Raw genomic sequence first — 7,381 nt, forward strand, 5'->3', positions numbered from 1 at the left:
AAACAGACATAATTGAGATCTCTCTTAAAATAATTAAAGCCACATGTTACCCAGAACCCCATATTACCCAGAACCCCATGTTACCTGGAACCCCATGTTACCCCCATGTTACCCAAACCCCATGTTACCAAAACCCCATGTTACCCAAACCCCATGTTACCAAAACCCCATGTTACCCAGAACCCCATGTTACCCAAAACCCCATGTTACCCAGAACCCCATGTTACCCAGAACCCCATGTTACCAAAAACCCATGTTACCCAAAACCCCATGTTACCCAGAACCCCATGTTACCAAAAACCCATGTTACCCAAAGCCACATGTTACCCAGAACCCCATGTTACCAAAAACCCATGTTACCCAAAACCCCATGTTACCCAGAACCCCATGTTACCTGGAACCCCATGTTACCAAAACCCCATGTTCCCCAAAGCCACATGTTACCCAGAACCCCATGTTACCAAAAACCCATGTTACCCAAAACCCCATATTACCCAGAACCCCATGTTACCTGGAACCCCATGTTACCCCCATGTTACCCAAACCCCATGTTACCAAAACCCCATGTTACCAAAACCCCATGTTCCCCAAAGCCACATGTTACCCAGACCCCATGTTACCAAAAACCCATGTTACCCAAAGCCACATGTTACCCAGAACCCCATGTTACCAAAAACCCATGTTACCCAAAACCCCATGTTACCCAGAACCCCATGTTACCTGGAACCCCATGTTACCAAAACCCCATGTTCCCCAAAGCCACATGTTACCCAGAACCCCATGTTACCAAAAACCCATGTTACCCAAAACCCCATATTACCCAGAACCCCATGTTACCTGGAACCCCATGTTACCCACATGTTACCCAAACCCCATGTTACCAAAACCCCATGTTACCAAAACCCCATGTTCCCCAAAGCCACATGTTACCCAGAACCCCATGTTACCAAAAACCCATGTTACCCAAAACCCCATGTTACCCAGAACCCCATGTTACCTGGAACCCCATGTTACCAAAAACCCCATGTTACCATTTTACCAAAACCCCACACCAGTCCACTGTTGACCATCGATTTAAAACACAAAACTGACCTAAGATCAGCATGTAGGTTCAGCTTCATTCTACTCCTACTCCGTCCCCTGGGCTGCTCTCTCCTCTCCCGGTCCAGCTTCAGCTCTGGAGCTCAGAGAGACCATCTCCATGGCATTGACATAAAGATCCATGCTGCTCACCCTGTTCACTCTCTTCTGCCTCCTGGTGGGCTAGGGAGACACAGCACCAACAGTCAGACATTTACTCTCTAGTATCTCCATTCTCTCTCCCTCCCCCTCCCCCTCTCGTTTAAATGACTTGTAACGTCTGAGTAAATGTCTTTACCTTGTAGTACAGGTAGGAGGTGGTGATGGCTGTCAGTAGGGTCAGCAGCACTACAACGTGTCTGATGATGAAGGCTGGCAGAGGAGAGGCTGCAAACAGAAACACCTTTGATGAGGGGACTGATCATCATCACATAGATCTGTGGGAAATCTGTCAATGACAAAGTTATAAGTCTGGTTCCTGTTCAGTTACCTGTGATGGTGAGGGAGAGGAGCTCACTCTCAGAGGAGAAGTTATGAGAGAAAACATAATTGTCATAAACACAGCTGTAGTTCCCTTGGTGGGAGTCATCTGCAGCAGGGAAGAGGAAGGCAGCAGAGTGATTGACAGCTGGCTGGGTCTGGGTTCTGTTGGAGCCGGTGAACGTGAGGAGGAAAGAGCCTCCTGGGTACTGTGGCTGAGTGGAGCAGGTGATGGTGAAGTTGTAGCCCCTGAACATCTCGGGCCCCTGGTGGCCCCTGAAGACCCCTCCCATTGGGTCAGTCAGGAAGATATCAGGCTGGACCAGGAGATCTGTAACAATAAAAGAGAACAAGAAAAACCTCTTCAACTAGTTTCCTATAGATATGACAATAACATCAGCATGTAACAGTGCCAGCCACCCTCCCTCACAGGGCAACATGAGTAGTGGGCCTACAGTCACTGAGACAACATATGTTGATATCAGGCTGAAGCAGGACATCTGGAACAAGAGGAGAGAAAAAGAAAACGTAGCTCCTCAACTACTTTCCTCATTTAGATGTGACAATAACATGACATGTGACAGTGGTAGTGAGTAGAGACGTTCACTGAGGTAACACTCAAATACAAAGCATTCTGGGATATTTAAGTTGTATTTGATTCCTACTTGACTGATTGATCTATTTAGTAAAGCAGACTGACAAGTTAAACAGTCATCATGAGAGGTGCAGAGGAAGTTGTATGAATGAAGGAAATCAGTTGAATATAATTATAATATGTTGTTATTACCTGAGCAGATCACTGTGAATCCAGGAAGGAGATCATAACTTCTCCAACACTCCCTCAGTGAAGACTCATCCCCTTCACAGTAAACTCTAATCCCTCTAGTGGTGTTTCCAGGTGGTACTGAAACAGTGGAGCCACAACCCAGCTGTCTACACACTACTGCAGCTACATCCCTCTGGTCCTTGTCCTTAGATCCCACAGTCCTCCACTCTCCCTGGTCGTACCACTCCACTCCACCAGCACAGCGACTGCCTCCTCCCACCAGCCTCACATCATCAGGCTCTGAGAAAATAAAAGAGAGAGACAGTAATCTTACTATTTTCTCACTAAAACACACCTATATTGTCTCTCATATTCTTCACTCCAGATGACAAACAATGTTGATTGAGTGACAAACTGTTTCTTACCTGAGCAGGTGAGTCCAACAGCATTACCAGGTAGGCAGGTGTTGTTCTCTCTGTCTGAGGTGTCACAGTCCAGGAGAAGGGACTCATTACCTTTACACTGGAACTCTTTATCCCAGGTCTGACCCTCACCTCCTCCATAGAGCCCCCCCTGTAGAGCTGCAGGAGCCCCACAGCCAAGCTCCCCACAGACTACCTCTGCATCCTGCCGGTCAAAGTCAGCTTCACACACTGAGGCCCAGGACTGATTGGACTTCACCTCCACTCTCCCAGAGCAGAGACCAGCTCCATCCACAAGCCGCACAGACTCTGGAGAAAAAGAGTTGGTTGAACATTCAATCAGTTTTGTTGATGACACTGTCAAGGACTCAACACAAATATGTTGGATAAAAGATAGTAGTTTGCTATGTTTGATACTGTAAGAGGTAGAAATGGGTTCTTAGTCACTCAGGATCAGGTTGGGAATAATGCAGGCAGGAGACAGGAATAAGTTCACTTCACTTTATAGAAAATAAACAGCTGGACATCCATCAGGCAGCTTCACTTCAGTACCATCTGAACTACAATGATCTGCCCATGAACATCTCCCATAAACCAATATGACAAACACAAATATAATGTTTAAATACATCTGACATCTCTCCCTCTATTTAAATGAAATAAAAACACATAAAACATGATACATGGTAATATTGTATAATGTATAAATAAATCTCTCAATATGACCAGTCTCTTACCTGAACAGGTCACATGACGATAATATCCACGATTACAGAAACCAGGTCCTCCTCCTCTGATGTCACACTGTCTAATAGAAGACTCAGTTCCCCTGCATCTACTATATAGTATGACTCCTCTTCTTCCATATTCAGTCAGAGGTCCTCTAGATTCAGCTACAGGATTCCCACAGTCCATCTCTCTACACACAACCTTAGCCTCTCTCATCATTCTCCACCACCTAAAACATGGACCCAACCACTCTCCTTCATAGAAGACTTCCACTGTCCCAGAACAGGAAGTGGTCCCATTCACCAGTCTGACTGAGAGTTCAGCTGTAAACAGCAGAGAGGAAAACACAGTGGTGAGGACAGATGATGACAGTGATTCTGTTATTCTAACAGCAGTGATGCTTTGTGGTTGACAAGTATTAGTAGTTCCATAAAACACTACTTGTTATTGGGGTTTAGAATGGTTTGTATGGACACATGAATTTCTCCATGTGGGATAATAAAGTTGACTAATATTGAACTGCTATAATCACTGTAGGTTTATACTCTACCTACCTGGTGGACTGACGCTTTGAGCCTGGAGATCTGAGGAGAAAGAGAGAGACAGAGGAGAAACAGAGAGAGACAGAGGAGAAAGAGACAGAGAGACAGAGGAGAAAGAGACAGAGGAGAAAGAGAGAGAAAGAGACAGAGGAGAAAGAGAGAGAAAGAGACAGAGAGAAACCAAGGAGAAAGGGAGGAGTCAGAGGAAGAGAGAGACAGAGGTTAAATGAACATCAACATGACCTTTCATGATGTGATGGGGAAGACAGGCTTATCGTTGGTATGGTGCAACAACACCCATGTGTACATACACTATATTTACAAAAGTATGTGGACACCCCTTCAAATGAGTGGATTCTATTTCAGCCACACCCCTTCCAATGAGTGGATTCTATTTCAGCCACACCCCTTCAAATGAGTGGATTCTATTTCAGCCACACCCCTTCAAATGAGTGGATTCTATTTCAGCCACACCCCTTCAAATGAGTGGATTCTATTTCAGCCACACCCCTTCAAATGAGTGGATTCTATTTCAGCCACACCCCTTCAAATGAGTGGATTCTATTTCAGCCACACCCCTTCAAATGAGTGGATTCTATTTCAGCCACACCCCTTCAAATGAGTGGATTCTATTTCAGCCACACCCCTTCAAATGAGTGGATTCTATTTCAGCCACACCCCATCCAATGAGTGGATTCTATTTCAGCCACACCCCTTCCAATGAGTGGATTCTATTTCAGCCACACCCCTTCCAATGAGTGGATTCTATTTCAGCCACACCCCTTCCAATGAGTGGATTCTATTTCAGCCACACCCCTTCAAATGAGTGGATTCTATTTCAGCCACACCCCTTCAAATGAGTGGATTCTATTTCAGCCACACCCCTTCAAATGAGTGGATTCTATTTCAGCCACACCCCTTCAAATGAGTGGATTCTATTTCAGCCACACCCCTTCAAATGAGTGGATTCTATTTCAGCCACACCCCTTCAAATGAGTGGATTCTATTTCAGCCACACCCCTTCCAATGAGTGGATTCTATTTCAGCCACACCCCTTCCAATGAGTGGATTCTATTTCAGCCACACCCCTTCCAATGAGTGGATTCTATTTCAGCCACACCCCTTCCAATGAGTGGATTCTATTTCAGCCACACCCCTTCCAATGAGTGGATTCTATTTCAGCCACACCCCTTCAAATGAGTGGATTCTATTTCAGCCACACCCCTTCCAATGAGTGGATTCTATTTCAGCCACACCCCTTCAAATGAGTGGATTCTATTTCAGCCACACCCCTTCAAATGAGTGGATTCTATTTCAGCCACACCCCTTCCACACAGTAATACAATCTCAATAGACAAACACTGGCTGTAGAATGGCCTTACTGAAAAGCTCAGTGACTTTCAACACCATTTTTATTTTATTTCACCTTTATTTAACCAGGCAAGTCAGTTAAGAACAAATTCTTATTTTCAATGACGGCCTAGGAACAGTGGGTTAACTGCCTGTTCAGGGGCAGAACGTCAGATTTGTACCTTGTCAGCTCGGGGGTTTGAACATGGAACCTTCCGGTTACTAGTCCAACGCTCTAACCACTAGGCTACCCTGCCGCCCCGTTTAAAAATAGGCCCCTTAGTTCCAGTGAAGGGAAATCTAATAACATTCTAGACGATTCTGTGCTTCCAACTTTGTGGCAACAGTTTGGGAAAGGCCCTTTCCTGTTCCTGCTGGGTTGTTCCGTCCTGCCTTGGGGGTCTGCTGTCCTGTGGGTTGTCACTCTGGCCTTGACCTAATACACCTGAAACCAATAGTGAATGTTTCACTAAGATCCTAAAGCTGAGTGGGATGTGTTGGGTTGGGGTGGTGGAGGACGGGCCGACCCAGCTACACCTTACAGTATGTACAAAAGTATATGGACACCCCTTCAAATTAGTGGATTTGGCTATTTCAGGCACACCCCTTCCTGACCTGTGAAAAAAAATTGAGCACACCGCCATGCAATCTCCATAGACAAACAATGGCAGTACAAAGGCCTTACTGAAGAACTCAGTGACAATCAACACGTCACCATCATAGTAAGCTACCTTTCCAACATGTCTGTTGGTCTAATTTCTACCCTGCTTTAGCTGCCCCGGTCAACTGTAAGTGCTGTTATTGTGACGTGGAAACGTCTAGGAGCAGCAGTTAGCCTCGAAGTGGTAGCTCACACAAGCTCACAGAACGGGACCGTGAGTGCTGAAGTTTGTTGCGTGTAAAAATCATCTGTCCTCGGTTGCAACACTCACTTCCGAATTCCAAACTTCCTCTGGAAGAAACTTCAGCACAAGAACTGTTCGTCTGGAGCTTCATGAAATGGGTTTCTACAGCAGAGCAGCAGCACACAAGCCTAAGATCACCATGTGCAATGCCAAGCGTCTGCTGGAGTGGAAACACTTTCTCTGGAGTGTTGAATCACGTTTCACCATCTGGCAGACCGTACCACAAACCTGGGTTTGGCAGATGCCAGGAGAACACTACCTGCCCCAAGACATAGTGCCAACTGTAAAGTTTGGTGGAGGAGGAATAATGGTCTGGGGTTGTTTTTAATGGATCGGGTTAGGCCCCTTAGTTTCATTGAAGGGAAATCTAATCGCTACAGCATACAATGACATTCTAGACTATTCTGTGCTTCCACCTTTGTGGCAACAGTTTGGGGAAGGCCCTTTCCTGTTTCAGCATGACAATGCCCCTGTACACAAAGCGAGGTCCATACAGAAATAGTTTGTTGAGATCGATGTGGAAGAACTTTACTGGCCTTCACAGAGCCCTGACCTAAACCCCATTGAATACCTTTAGGGATGAATTGAAACGTCGACTGAGCCAGGCCTAATCGCCCAACCTCACTAATGCTGTTGTGGCTGAATGGAAGAAAGTCCCTGCAGCAATGTTCCATCTTCTAGTGGAAAGTCTTCGCAGAACAGTGGAGGCTGTTATAGCAACAAAGGGGGACCAACTCCATATTAATGCCCATGATTTTGGAATGAGATGTTAGATGAGCAGGTGTCCACATACTTTTGGTCATGTAGTGTACATTCCCCTTCCATGCAAATGTGAAATTCTCTTTGCAGATGAGATTAAATCTAATTGAAAAAAATGTTAATCATTTTTAAATAATTAATATCAGAGGTCAGGGGTCAAGCTGAGCCGGACCAAGAGTGGAAAAGGTTGCTGGTTATGATGACATTTCGGGTGAGAAGTCAGTAAAGACAAGATATTCAGTTGGCTGCATGTTAGTCTGTCAGCCCTATCTCTGTTGACATCTCACTTTCTCTCCACGCCTTCTCTCTCTCTCTCTCTGTTCCTCTCTCTCTCTTCCTGACAGATAG

At 45.5% G+C, this 7,381-nt stretch overlaps 1 pseudogene; it reads right to left on the reverse strand.

Annotated features, from left to right (window-relative positions):
• Positions 1-960: 960 nt before the first annotated feature.
• LOC116362172 (scavenger receptor cysteine-rich type 1 protein M130-like) lies at positions 961-3,049 on the reverse strand (annotated as a pseudogene).
• Between the last annotated feature and the right edge of the window lie 4,332 nt (positions 3,050-7,381).

Source organism: Oncorhynchus kisutch, unplaced genomic scaffold (assembly GCF_002021735.2).
Source record: "Oncorhynchus kisutch isolate 150728-3 unplaced genomic scaffold, Okis_V2 scaffold803, whole genome shotgun sequence".
In the NCBI taxonomy this organism is placed as follows: Eukaryota; Metazoa; Chordata; class Actinopteri; order Salmoniformes; family Salmonidae; genus Oncorhynchus; species Oncorhynchus kisutch.